Here is a 15787-nt window from a genome sequence, read left to right on the forward strand (position 1 = left end):
TGGTCCCTCATACAAAATGGATTTTTAATGTTTCCAAAAATTTAAAAAATTAAAAAAAAGAAAGCTAGGTTAAAAGCTTGACATATGTGTAGAAGGGTCCTCATACAAAAGTGGCATTCGTGCACTAAGCTTTACGGCTTTCCAATAATTAAAATTAAAAGTTAACAAGAAAGCTAGAAGTTAAAAGCTTGACATATGTGTGTCTACGGGTCCCTCATACAAAAAGCGATTCGCACTAAGTTTTATGGGTTCAAATAATTAAAAATTAAAAAAGAACAAGAAAGCTAGGTTAAAAGCTTATGTGATTTTTTTTTTTTTTTTTTGGTAAAAAGAAAAAAGAAAAAAGCAAAAAAATCATTAATGGTGCTCAAGGGGATTCAAACCCTTGTTCAAGGAGGGCACATTAAGCTTAACTCTGTTTCACCTTTGCCGCAATCAACAACCCACTTTTATATTTAGTTCCCAACTAGAAATTTGTTTTATGTTTAATGAATTCTTATTATAAATACAAGGCCCGAGTAAAAGTTACTGGGTTTCTTAAAACCCACACCAAGTTTTTGCGTCGAGAGTCCTTCAAAAGAAGTGGTCTTTAATTTTTATCCTTCGTTTTTAAAATATTTAACTTCTGGCCTTGCCTTCATTTAATGAAACTTTTGTGACGCAAATATCCTTCCATCCCAAATAGCGTAGCTTTCTTCTTAAACTCCTTTTCTTCTCTTCTTCTGCAACTTCATCCTCCTTTTTATTCTATCAATGGTGGAAGAGCTCTCTTCTCTTCAAAGCCTCCAAGAACAAACTCCAAATAATGAAATGACTCTACCGTGTTTGCCTTTAAATTGTTTTTCTTCAACCGTAAAACTTTGGTTGGGTCACGTTACTACAGAATAAATTAAAGAGAGAATAATGGGTTCTTTTTCGGTCTACGTCATTTGACTTACCAGAGAATGAGAACTTGGTTTGATAGAAGATAAAGATGGAATAGGTTTTAATCGAGACCTTCAATTTATGGGAGACACGTGACATTAATCTAAAAGGGTATAGAGAACTATTGGAAGCAGTTTCACTGGAGGAAGTCTGAAGCTTAGATGATAGTGCAAAAAAGTTAGATTATTTAGAAGCCTTCCACTCAAATTTATCCTTGTAACACTGTTGTCACCCATGGCTCAAATTAGTGGCATACTTAAAATTAATTTAAGCAAACATCGTGATATTGGCAGTTGGCACGACTTAATTTGTACAAGATTCATTCATCTAATAATAATTACATAAACAACAAGTTAGTCAAGTGAGGTCTTAAGGCCTATTTTTATATTCCAAAGTTAATCAAGTTAGGCTTTAAGGCATAACTTTAGATTCCAAAGTTAGTCGAGTTAGGCCTTAAAGCATAACTTTAAATTCCAAAGTTAGTCAAATTAGGCTTTAAAGCCTATCTCTATATTTCAAAGTTAGTCAAGTTAAGCCTTAAGGCATAACTTTAGATTTTAAAATTAGTCAAGTTAGGCCCTAGCCTAACTTTATATTCCAAAGTTAGTCAAGTTTGGCCTGAGGCATAACTTTATATTCCAAAGTTAGTCGAGTTAGGCAAGACAACTTATATTCCAAAAAGATACCAATTTGGCCTTAAGATAACTTTATATTCCAATGCTACTGGTTGTGCCTAAGGCATAACTTATATTCCAAAGTTATGAGTTAGGCTTTTAAGGCCTATTTTTAGATTTCAAAGTTAATGCTTGTGCCTTAAGGCATATCTTTATATTCCAAATTTAGTTAAGTTAGGCCATAAGGCCTAACTTTAGATTTCAAAGCTAGTCAAGTTAGCCCTTAAGGCCTAACTTTAGATTTCAAAGTTAGTCAAGCTAGCCCTTAAGGCATAATTTTATATTACAAATTTAGTCAAGCTAGGCCTTAAGGCACTTTAGATTCCAAAGTTAGTCAGTTAAGCTAGGCCTTAAGGCCTAACTTTAGAGTCCAAAGTTAGTCAAGTTAGGCTTTAAGGCCTATCTTTATACTCCAAATTTAGTCAAGTTAGGCCTTAGGGCATAACTTTAGATTCCAAATTTAGTCAAATTAGGCCTTAAGACATAACTTTAGATTCCAACTTAGTCAAGTTAGGCCTTAAGGCATAATTTTAGATTCCAAAGTTAGTTAAGTTAGGCCTTAAGGCATAATTTTAGATTCCAAAGTTAGTCAAGTTAGACTTAAAGCCATTCTTTATGTCCCAAAGTTAAACAAGTTAGACCTTTAGGCATGACTTTATATTCCAAAGTTAGTCAAGTTAAGCATTAAGGCTCATCTTTAGATTCTAAAGGTTAGTCAAATTAGGTCTTAAGGCATAATTTTAGATTCCAAAGTTAATAAGTTAGGCCTTAAGGCCTTTATATTCCAAAGTCAATCAAGTTAGGTCATAAGGCCTATCTTTATATTTCAAAGTTAGTCAAGTTATACATTAAGGCCCATCTTTAGATTCCAAAGTTAGTCAAGTTAGGCCTTAAGGCATAACTTCAAATTCCAAAGTTAGTCTAGTTAGGGCTTAAGGCCTATTTTATATTCTAAAGTTAGTCAAGTTAGGCTTTAAGGCATAATTTTATATTTCAAAGTTAGTCAAATTAGGCCTTAAGGCCTATCTTTATATTCCAAAGTTAGTCAAGTTAGCCTTAAGGCCTAACTTTAGATTCCAAAGTTAGTCAAGTTAGACCTGAAGGCCTATCTTTGTATAATTATTTAATATTAAGGGTAAAGTAAAGTAATTAATCTTTTCTTAATTTGTTAAAATGAACAAGAAAGAGAAAATTTTATCATGCCAGGCAAGTAAAAGAAAGCGGGGGGAGTTAGTGCTAGTTTTGTATCAAATGATTAGAAGATTATCTCTCTGTGTGACTCTCCTAACAAAAAATATATGTGCCTTATTTTGTTAGTCGCATTATACATATAATAAAAAATATGTCGTGTCAAACACACCCTTATATATTTCTCTCCTTCATTTTTTCTCCAAGCTTCACCGACTGAAAAGTCTGGGATCTCTTATCATCATTGCTATTCGATCTCTAAATTAACATAAGTTTTCACCAAATAAGCTTGGAAAAACTCCAAGGTAATCAATTAAATTATCAACTTTTTGACTTATATTTTCATCATCTTAAATTGGTTTCTGATTGTATCTTACTCCCTTAGTTTGAACTTAATTTGCATCTAAAGTTTTGTCAGAATCCAAAATTCATGTTTTGCTAAAAACATAATTAGGTTTTGCCATCTGATTAACTTACATTTAAAAAAAAAAAAAAAAAAATCTATTGTAGTTGGGGAAGAAGAAGAGTTGGAGAAGAAACCTAACTATGTGGGATGGGAGGGGTAATTTCGTCTACTTATTATTAACTTAAAGTGTTGAAGGATAAAAACTAAAATAATGAGATAGAAGGGCCAAAAATTAAAGACCAGCCCAAAATAAGGATATTTGTGCTAATGACCTAACCCACAACCCCTACCCTAAATTCGTTTGACATCATGACAAATTTCCGTTCAGCATTATAGGATCTTGAAAGTTTTAAACTTAATTTTTTGTTTCATGAGATCTAAACATAAATTTAACCAAATTTTAATTCATCTACTTTGCCGATACACTTAAATTTGACCCATAAAAACTAGATAGCCTTAAAGTATTAGCATTTTTTGGGACATAAATTACCAAATTAAAAACTATTACCGATATCTCCTTTTTAGAAAGAATCATAACTGAGAATCCGATTGTTATAGTTAGAATTGTAAAAGAGAGGTTGCTAAAAGAACAACTACAACTTCAAGTTAACCATATGACCAGTTACTAACGCAAACTAAATTTCAGATTATCATGACAGACGGATCCGATCTAGACGCAATAATTGAGTTGGGAACGACCCAAATAAACAACCTAACTCGGTTTTTGGTTATAACTCAGTTTGTGTGGCTAACTCACGCATCAAACTCCACATTTCAATGAAAACGCATGCCATGTGAATTCACATTTCCACAATACATAACTAAATCAGCCTAACCGTGTAACTTGACATGCATGTAATCCATAATGTCAAACTAATATGTAATGGATGTCTATAATATTATACTAGCATATAAAATATCACTACTAGAAAACATGAATTACATGAGAATTTTACATGGAAGTTTTTTTACGCGAATAATTCCTACGGAAATCTAAAAATTCCTATACTCTATTATATTTACCCGCGGATATAATTTTCCCAGGCAAATCCACAGATAAATTTGACGCCATTTAGCGCCATTACATGGGCATATCGCTGCGTAGAATAATCCCCAAGTATCATTTTGTAGGGATTTCACAGGTAAAAGATCAAAAATATGAAAATTTTATTTCCTTTGTGAACTTGCTAGAAATTTCCCACGCAGCAATACTTGTGAATTTACTTGGGGACTTATCTGAGAATTTTATTACCTTGGGAATTAGCGGGGATTTTGTTGCTGCAATTTTAGCAGGAGATTTTTGCTTGGAGATTTATCTAGGGATTTTGTTACCTAGGGAATTACTTGGAGATTTTGTTGCTGCAGATTTTCCTGGGTAATATTTCTTGGAGATTCACCTGAGAATTTTATTACATAGGCGCTATATTACTAATATTCGTATTACAATCCCTATATTATTAGTACCATATTACTAATTCAAATTCATGCAAAAGACTTCAAATTCACTCTGAAAATAAAACGAATTAAAAGTGTTTTCATTCCCAATATTCAAATTCAAAATCTTTGATTAAGTAGGAGCCTAGGAGGTACCTACCATCTCACTATAATTTTTGGTGTTAAAAGACTCTACTTATTCAAAGACCATGAGAAAGGTGAGGTGGCACCCGGAGCCAAGAATTCAAATAAGGATTAAAAAAAAGTTCTTATACCAAAGGGATTAAAAGAATCTATAGATATTTAAGAAAAAAAAAAATCTTATTTATATGGTATATATTTTCAACGAAGGGGGTCCAATCCTCTCTGACTCCGCTTACGGTGGCACCTCTCTCTTATACCATAATTGATATTTATCTATTTTCTCAGATTTGTTTTTTATTTTTAGAACTTTTTCCATACTTTTGAATAATTATAAATTATTTTTACACCCGTGTTCTCTTTTCCATTAAATCCAAATGAGCGGATCAACATCATTCATGTGGCTTCAAGCACTGCAGATATCACTGATACTCCAGCATCACCACGTCATATGTACATATTTCCCCAAAAGCATTGACTTTTCTATAACAGTGTTGAACTATGAAACTATTGTCTCTGACTCATCTTTCAATTTGTTTCTGCAAAGACCCGTGAGATAGCTTCTAATTCCAATAAGCAGAGTAACAACAGTCTTGTCGCTTCAAGCACAATATACGTCACTTATACTCTAGCATCACCGGGTCATAGGTACATATGTGGCAAAGACTATTAGCCTCCCTGTAACAGTGTTAACTCTGAAACCATTGTCTCTAACTCATCTTTCAATCTGTTTCTGCAGCTCCCATGAGATAGCTTCTGATTCCAATGAGTGGAGCTATATCATTCTTGTGGCGTCGAGCCTTATTGACGTCACTGATACTCTGTAATGAATTGTGTAAATGTGGATCACGAATCAAAAGATGCACATCAATAGCACGAATCAAAAGATGCACGTCAATACCACGAATCAAAAGATGCACGTTAATAGGATAAGTCAAAAGATGCACGTTAATTATTCAATTTGGCTGGTTAATTTATTAATGCAACGTCTAATTTAACTAGCTAAATAGATAGGTTTGAGAAGCCCCAAAAAAAAAAAATAGCTCGACACTAGGAAGAATGAGACAATGTTGTTTTGCAACTATTTTGTTCATATAGTATTAAGGAATTTGAGACCGACACAAGTGATATAATAAGCAGGTCATTTTTTTTTTTAATTTATTAAAACACCTAGATAGTTTGGGTGAGCTGATGGAATACAAGATACGCCTAGAACAAATAAATTGATCGAACTGCATGTTTGGGTTAAAGATTTTAATCAAACATAAAATCATAAGATATTTCTACTATAAATTAGAGGCTAGGAAGCAGCTGTCCGTCGACATGCTTGCTTCCAAGCAGGGGGTACTTTTGATATTTTAAGATTTCAGCGCTATAAGATTGCTGTACCAAGTTGCTTTATAAACATACACATCTACGATAGGACAAGAAAACCAGTACATGCTGGCTTAATTCCTCGTGTTCCGCCAAAAAAGTGTACTTCATATTTGAGACTTCTCTTTGCATTTGCAAGAGTTCTCCTTTGAACTTGTGGGTCCCATTACAACAATACATCTTACACTTCTAGTAGTATTTCAATCTTCACTGATTGCATTTGTATACTCGAAAGAATATATGTAAGCTTTTCACAAATTTCATCTTAAATAAAAGTACCTGTATATCAATTAGCGTCTTCGGAGTTTAGATAAATATCAATAAAGTATATATTTTGATTTTGTACTATCCTTAAAATTGTTGAATATAACAAAGTAAAAATATGATTTCTAAAAGATAACAAAATGTAGGAGAACATATGACTTGCAATTAAAAAGTACACACTCAAGATTTATAATTCTATAATGCTAATTATAGGTTATTTTATTATTATCAATTCAAAATTTCTTAAAAAATTAACCATCAATTTCAATATTTTCATTTGGGTTTGGGCCTGCGCATTGCACAGGATTTTATATCTAGTGTACATATGAATGAGTATGGGATTGAAAGGATTCAATCATGTGCAATATTTCAACCATGAAGTTCACAAGAAAATTCTCTTAAGAGGGCAGTCCCTCTATTTACATGCATGTTAATATGTTAAGTTATAAAAAATAAAAAAAAAAGGACTGAAAAAATGAGAACTTAAATCAATATGTTAAACTCCGCATTTGTTCATGTCACATTAGTTATACATTTGCTAAAGATAATTAGCTTCTTTGTAGCAGTGCCTTACTTCCACTTGTAAATCCCATGTTGATTTATAATTTCTCTTATTAATTTAGAGTTCATGGTGTAAACTCCATTGGGTTCTAATATGCGTATGAATTTTTTTTGGGACGAAATGACTTTGGAAGAAAGTGCTAGCTTTGGCATCACTCCATGGCACGGCGTTCAGCAAGCACCGATGCTCTATCATCACCGAATTACGAGTACATTTTTTAAATTTCCAAAAATATAATAACATTTCTAAATGATGAAAAGTACATGAGAACATTTTGAATTTTCTTTTAAGAAAAATTTTGAAGTAAAAAGAAAAAATTAACTTGGTGATTGTGCTGTCATATGGCTACTTTTTATTTTTCACTTAAGATTATGTTTGATTTTAATTTTTAATTCCGATTTTAAATATAAGTTTGTGTATACTTTTGATACTCCAACATCACCGGGTCATAGGTATTTAGCCAAAGAGCATTGGCCTTCCTGGAAAAGTGTTGATCTCTGAAATTATAGTCTCTGACTCATCTTTCAATTTGTTTTTGCAACTCCTAAGAGATAGCTTCTGATTTCAATAAACAGAGCAAGATCATTCTTGTGGCTTCGAGCACTATAGACATCACTGATGCTCCACCGGGTCATCGATACATATTTGTCCAAAGAACATTGGTCTCCTTATAACAGTGTTGAACTCTGAAACTATTGTCTCTGACTCATCGATCTTTCAATGCGTGTCTATAGCTCCCATTAGATAGCTTCTGATTCCAATGAGCGGAGCAACATCATTCCTGTGGCTTCGAGCACTACAGACGTCAATGATACTCCGTTAATTGTGTAAATGTGGATCACGAATCAAAAGGTGCACGTCAATAGCACAAATCTAAAGATGTAGATTAATAGCACGAATCAAAATATGCACGCCATTAGCACGAATCAAAAGATGCACATCAATTATTGAATTAATCATTGCTGATTAATTTATTAATGTGATGTCCAATTTAACTAGCTAGATAGATTGGTTTGAGAAAAATATAGTAAAACATTAGGAAGAATGAGATAATATCATTTTGCAACTATTTTGCTGATATAATACTTAGAAATTTGAGACTGACACAAGTGGTCTAATACGCGGTTTCTTATTTTCAATTTATTAAAACACCTAGATCGTTTGTGGGGGGAGGGCATCATAAGATATGTGCATAAGGAGGACAACATATTGCCTTATCTGGGATTACAGTGATTCAATCATGTACAATATTTCAACCTTGAAGTTCACAAGCAGGTTGTAACACCTCGTAGCTTCGGGCTAAGGTTTGACTCATAAGATGATAATAAAATGGAACCAATTTGAGGGTTATTTAAAGTGTTTTGAAAACTAATCAAGTCATAATAAGCGTCTTTGGGCAAAGCAAAGTTGAAGCCACTCTATGGGGCATATTTTCAAGTGAGTTGTAGAAGGTCTTAATTCCAGCGACCATAACCCCTTTATTAATTAAGAATTTGTGGAAAACTTCTCAATTAAAGTTGTAGCCCTTTGAAATACCTTTCCAACGGTATATTATGGAAGTCAAGGGGACATCTGTAAAAAAAGTTATGGCCATTTTACTGAAGGATTGCAGATCAGTCTGCTCACTGGTCATGTTATACGGATGAGTTATACGGTCCATATAATTGTATACGGACCGTATAAAATGGCCATATTTCATGAAATTTTGGCTCGACATTCTATTTTGTGCCATGATTAAATATGGTCATATTATGCGGACCGTATAAGTGACCATATAATTTTCCGCCTCACTTTAGTATAAATTCAAGCCTTCAGTTCTTTTATTTCATTAGTCACAATTCCAAGCCCTAGCAACAATCCAAAACATCAAGGTAAGTCAATCCAAGCCCTTCCAAATCAATTCTAACCTATACTCTAATAATCTAAGCAAGAAATCATTGTTCCTAATCTAGGTTCCAAGAAAAACCCAAACTCAAGGCTCAAGGTCTAAACCCTAAGGAATTGCTTCAAGTTTGGAACTTTACCAAGGTATGTAGAACTTCTATCTACATGTGGGAATCTCTAAGTTCTTCCCCATGCCTCGTTTCTTTTATTTTTATTTTCTTACATTCTATGAAGTTCAAATCCTAGGGCATTAAATCCAACATATTGGTAGCCCATAGTTATGTAATTATGATCATGAATTATGTATCTACATCCATTATTGTATTCCTAATCTTCTATTACGGTTATTAGGAACCCAAGCTTAATCCGTGAATCATGAATTTATCCTCATGCATTCCCAATATGTTTTTATTAAACTTTATAGTTTTATTAGCAAGACACAAGTATGTTTTCAAGATAACTATATGTATTTATGATTATTATTATTATTCATGAATCAAGAACATGTTTGCAAGATTATGACAAGTATCTCATGAAACCATGATCTCACAAACTATCATGATAATTCACATGTTTTGGGATTTGCTTAGTTAACCGAGAAGGCTCAGTAAAGCCTGAAACTACGTAGCCACCGTAGGATAAATGTTGTCAGCAAGGAGGCAACACCTTCATTATGCAGTTTGGATCCTTACATGCTTATTATTATTATTATTATTATTATTTAAATCTCGTATCCCGGCAAGGTGTGATGTTACGTTGGTGGAGACGCAAGTACCGCATCATGTTGTGCTATACTATAGCACTCCCCACGTTACAAGTAGTTATATATACATGTATTTCCATTGATTTATTGTTTTCGAGACTTACCACGCTTCATGCTCATGTTCGGGTTATATTCGGCTTCTTACATGTGCTACCCTATATTGTGCCATGTTCTTCATTTCAAAGTTAGGTTTTACATACTAGTACCATTCACCATGTACTAACGTCCCTTTTGCCCGGGCGTGCACTTCACCGTGGACATTGCCGTGAGCATACTCCCGCGCAGAGGATCACCTCTATCGCCCATCGTGTCTATTGGTGAGCCCCACTTCTCTCGGGTTCAACATGTCGTACTAGTATTCAGTTTATATATGATAGTCTAGGGCCATGTTCTGGTAGTTAGTATTCAGACATGTTTTAGAGGTTTCACAGACAAATGTTAGTTCACGGAGGCTGTTGTGCTTTCATGTTTGCAGGCTATTACATTTTCATGATTTTTCATGCTATGAGATTACTTCAAGACTTTATTCCGCAATTACATTTTCATGATTCATTTAAATTGCATCATATAGATTATGTTGTTTTGATGCCCATGTTGACAAGCAAGCCATGAGGTCGTTCGCTCGGACACATCCAAGAAAGGCCCGAGTGCCGTATTGCGCCCAGGCTATGGCTCGGAGCGTGATACAGATTCTCTTAAAGGGCACTCCCTCTATTTGCATGCATGTTAATCTGTTAAGCTATAATTAAAAAAATTAAAAAAAAAAAATGGGCTGAAAATATGAGGACTTAAATCAATATGTTAAAATCCTCATTTGTCCATGTCACGTCAGCTAATACATATGTTACAGATAATTAGCTTCTCTGTAGCAGTTTTTTTACTTTCAACCATGTAATTCCCATGTTGATTTGTGAGTTCCTTTTATCAATTTATAGTCCATAGTGTAAATTCTATTGAATTCTAATATAGGTATGATTTTTTTTAGGACGAAATGGCTTCAGAAGAAAGTGATAGCTTTGGAATCACCCCATGGCACCATTCAACAAGCACCGTCGCTCTACCATCATTGGATCCCGGATACACTTTAAACTGAATCTATTTTTTGCATGATGGGGATGCACAGTAAGTACTTTTTCTTAAATTCGTGCAACATTGAAATAATAGAAACAACAACCTACAAATATTGTACTCAAGTAACAATTGACTTCAAATACACATCTTGTTATACCCTATTTTAACCTAAATCAAAATAGTTTACAACATCCGGGTAATTCCGGGGTTATTTAAAGTTAAGAGTCGCCACCTAATTATTATGGTGAATTAGGGCACCTAAAGTTATTAAAGTAATTATCTAAAGTTGATTTTAAAAGTACGCAAACCAAATGATTCTAGGTACGGGTTAACTAACCTAGAGGAAGGTGTTAGGCATCCTCTAAGTTCCATTAATAATGGTTAACCGACCGGACTCAAATTTAATTAGGCTAAGTATAAGTGTAACATTTTAAATGTTTGGAAAATAATTTGTATATGTTGCTAAAATTATAAATAGGAATATAATAATGCTATTAAAAATAAGACTTGTAGAAAACTATAATTTTTTGCGTAAAAGAATTTAGTCATAAATAAACTGAAAAAGTATGGGATGGTGCAATGTTTTACAAATATTTGAAACAACTTAATAACTAGGTGTTAATTGATTTTAACAGTTGTATATTATATATATATATATATTAAATGACTAGATAAGATAAATAGATGGCTAATGTAGAAAATAATTTTATAAATAGGCTTTCTTTAACTAATCACTTAGTAAGATGAATATTTTAGTGAAAGACATTTGAACTAACTCCCAACCTGCAGTAATTTATTCACTATTAATTAAAGACTTGAAGATTTGCGTATCAATGACATTTCTAAATTTCTAAGATAGTAAAAGTGAATCTTAATTCTTTTAACTCAAAATGTGTAATCGTGCTGTTTTGGAAATTAATCACCCTAATAAAGAATATTTTAGATGCTATAAATAATTTATCATAAAAAGGGATGAAACCTATAGAAATAATTGTTAGTTTTTCTTTTAAATTAACTCTCATCATACTAAACTAACCCGCTAATTCCACTAAGGTTCATTCTAGCTAAGACAAACAAACAGAATGAAGTAATAGTTGCACAATACAAATTAAAGGCATAAGAAATGAATTAGAGGAATAAATATGATTTAAATGGGTTCAGCCCATTTTGGATTGTTGCCGTCACTGCTGTGGGTTTCGGCCCAGAATTCTTTTTATTTTTTGCTGCGAGTGGGCTGACTCGATGGGAGGATTTTGTTGGGCTTCGGCCCAACATCGAATGCGGAAGGTGACGAGTCCCTCGAACTCGTATGCGAGATGGTCATGCACAAAACAAAGGGAAGAGGATTAGGAAATGAGCAGATTCAATAAGGAAAATAAGTAGACAAAAATAAAGCATGATCAGCAAAGTCCAACAAGATACAAATTACAAAGAAACAAAACATGAAAACAAACTAAAATCGATAGAGCTTGAAGAATCGCTATTTAAATCATTTTTTAGGGACTTGACTTTACCAATTTAGCTACTGCGTCAGTTAATTCAATTAAACAAAAAGCTTGACATTTTGATCAGTATCTTAACATATATAAACTAGGGGAGCTCCAGCTATTGATACTAAACAAACTAATAACATGCTGATCCTCTTTAAACTAATAAAGATCCAAGGATCATTCAATTCTATGCATGAAATATAAGGACCAATACTGAGTTAAAAACAGATGCAAACGTGAATGATGTCTTAATTAAAAAAAAAAAAAACTAGAGAAGATGCAAAGGGGAAAATTATTGAAGGTTGAGCATGTAGGAGCTTTCAAACTAGGCAGATTCTTTCAACACACTATTTCAAATCTCCCAATACATGAACTTAATAAAGACTGGCACTAACACACAAGAGGTGAATTTCTGGAAATTCAGAGAACTCCACAACGAGATGCACTTCATTATTTTCCAATCTTAATCAGAAACCTGATGACAAATTCCCAGTACTCAAACATGTTTCCATTAAACATTTTCTTAGTCTCACTTAAGTGATATTTCATTTTGGAGAGAATACCAAGTTCGGATAGGTGATACAAATAGCAAGGAATACAAATAGTCAAGCTCAGTTTTTTTTTTTTTTTTTTTTTAAATTAATGTAGATTATGACAAAAGCAAATCCTCCTATTTTCGTTTCAACAGTTTTAAGGGCAGGGGACCAAACCAGTGAGTCATTTAATATTTAATCGACCATATACTCTAGTGAACTTTACGGGTAGGTTGTGCGAACATCATAGCAGACACTGTAGGAAACCAAATCAGAGTTCCAGAAATACATACAGATAAGAACTTATACCAGATTCCTTATTTTATACAATCCATTAAAGTTGCCGAGGTATTGATTTTAAAGCAAAGACGGACTCCTACTCTTTTTTAATTACTAAAGCAATAGTAAACTTTGACAGATCCGTCACAACAGGACTCAACCACATACCCAAACTGATTGAAAATATGAAAACGAACTGAATCGATGGATTTCCACATAGGAGGAATAATACGCAAAAAGGAAAATCAGGCAGCATGCATACCATACACAGATTTTGGTTGTTCATGCAAACAAAGAAAAATAGTATGAGAGACAGCGTAGTGTAACAGTGGAGCAACCAGGAGCAGCAATATCTCCTTAAATACTAAAATAAAGGATCGGCCCAGCCAAAAGAATAAACACTTGTCGAGAGTTTGCGATAACTGAGTCATCCTAAAGCAGTGTTCATAGCTTCAAAATACAGTAACAACTAAACCGAAGAAAGCAACACAAAGCTAAGTTCATGTAGTAAGATGGATATAGAAGGAACTTTGGAAAACATGCAGCAAACAGACAAACTAAACTTGATCAAAGTATGTGAAAGCAGACTACTGTCTATTCTGAGTTCGAAATCACCCTCGTAACCCCCCCAATTCTGCAAATCTTACTTTACTCGTTTAGAAAGTAGGCCTTATGTATTACTATCTGTTTTAATCATATACGCAATATACCTAAGATATGCACACCACTATATGTATATCGAATGTATATCGAACGTATACCCTCTTCCTACCTTGATAATCCACTGTATATCCCATGTATATTCGGCTTTACAAAAGGTTCTAAATCCTGGAAATTCAGTCTAAGCATCCGAACCACAGTAGACATCTTTCAAATTCATTTTAGCAAATAGTAATCTATCCTAACAGCTCCCAAACATCAAGCGAATAACACGACGACAAGAAACTACATAATGAAAAAAAAACTGAAAGAGCTAAGTTTTAACAAAAGCAGAAGCTAAAGGCTGAAAGCGATAAGTGTATCAAAGTCTACCTTGTTTGTGTGCAATGAGCTGGGACGGGGTCTCGAATTTATGCTCGAACTCGAACGCGACGAACAGAGGGTACTCCGATAGAACCCAAAATTCGATTGTATGAGAATATAGATAATTTAGAGTAATATACGGCTACTGCCTTTGAAAACCCGAAAAAGAACCCAATTTCAATAAATCCAAGATTTTGAGTAATAGTCGGAAATATCGAAATGTCGAATCTTCTCCCCCTCGGCTAAGGACATAAGATCGTATTTATAGGAAGTAAGGGCTAGGGTTTGAGATTTTCGGGCGGGATTTGAAATCGAAAAATTCAAACTCGAGTCAAATGGACCGTTCAAAATCTGAACGTTGAAGTCCTTTCACGTGGTTGATTCAGACCCTACTCAAAGTGGTTCGACCTTCTCTGGTCTTTGAAGGTTTTAATTTGTTTGAAAGCGAGAAAAGGAATGTCTTTCTCTGTCAATCGACAGAGAACTCAGACGAAACAGACATGGAGACTTTTTGTGGGGAAATGGAAAGATGCGTCTGTGCAAGGCTAAAGGGAGGTTGGTATTTAGCTGGAAAGGGAGAGGAGAGAGGGAGGAGAGGTGGCGGCGTGAGGGTTCAACCCTAATGGAGAGAGAGAATGAAGGAGATGGGCTGTGCGGCTGGTTTCATTTTTGTTGCAAAAGAAGCTGATGAAGTGAAAGGGAAAGTGGGCCGGATCGGGTCGGGTAATGGGTATGGGCTGGTCTGGTTGTTGGGCTGGGTATTAAAAGGTAATGGGCTGGTCCGTTTGGGCCATTAATTGGCTGAAAATGTTGATCTTCTCCCCTCTATTTTAATTATTCTTGGGCTTTTAACTTAATATCTAGTACAATATATATTATGCGAAGGCGAATAGTAATTAGCATATGGAAAGTAAAGGATTTAATAAAGTAAAATCTTAACGAGTACAAATCCTAAAGTGAAACGATGACGAACCATTTAAAATTTGTAATAGAGTAACACTATTAATGTTGACATTAGAATAGTGAAAATGAAAGTAATGGCATTAATAGTAGTAGAAATAGTAGTGAAAATAAAAATACTTAGCTCGTCAAAAAATTTAGAAGCCCGAGGAAATAAATTTGAATAAAAGAGGGACAAAATTGGGTGTCAACACATCTTACCCCACATTAAAACTTACTTTGTCTTTTGATTTTACGGGAGCTTTGTCTCACTTCAGGGAGCAATGAAGGGGGGATAATGCTGGGAGACGAAGGATTGAAGAGGCAAATAGAGAAAACAATTAAGGAAATCTTTAAAAAGACAATTTCAATTGTAACTTAAAGAGACGGTCACATATATAGTATTAAACAAGATAATCATCTATAAAAATACATTTGCTATATGTATAGACATACATCCAAAATATAGTAACATTTCTAAATGATGAAAAGTACATGAAAACATTTAAAATTTTCTTTTAAGAAGAATTTTGAAGTAAAAGAAAAAATTAGTTTGGTGATTGTGCTGTCATATGTCTACTTTTAAATAATAATACTTGCATTATAGCCATCACATCACTACTATTAATCTCTGCATTACTAATGCCTACATTATTATATTGTCTTTACCTTTTTAGTTCTCTATCCAGTGTCTAGTATTCCCTTTAAGATTTGACTAATTTAAATTCACACTGAATGCTTCCACTTTAAAAGTAAAATGTATCAAGGATAATTACATTCCCAAAATTCAAATTCAAATTCAAAATCTCTATGGTTAAAAACACTTAGCTAGCGTTTG

Source organism: Lycium ferocissimum, chromosome 12 (assembly GCF_029784015.1).
Source record: "Lycium ferocissimum isolate CSIRO_LF1 chromosome 12, AGI_CSIRO_Lferr_CH_V1, whole genome shotgun sequence".
Lineage (NCBI taxonomy): Eukaryota > Viridiplantae > Streptophyta > Magnoliopsida > Solanales > Solanaceae > Lycium > Lycium ferocissimum.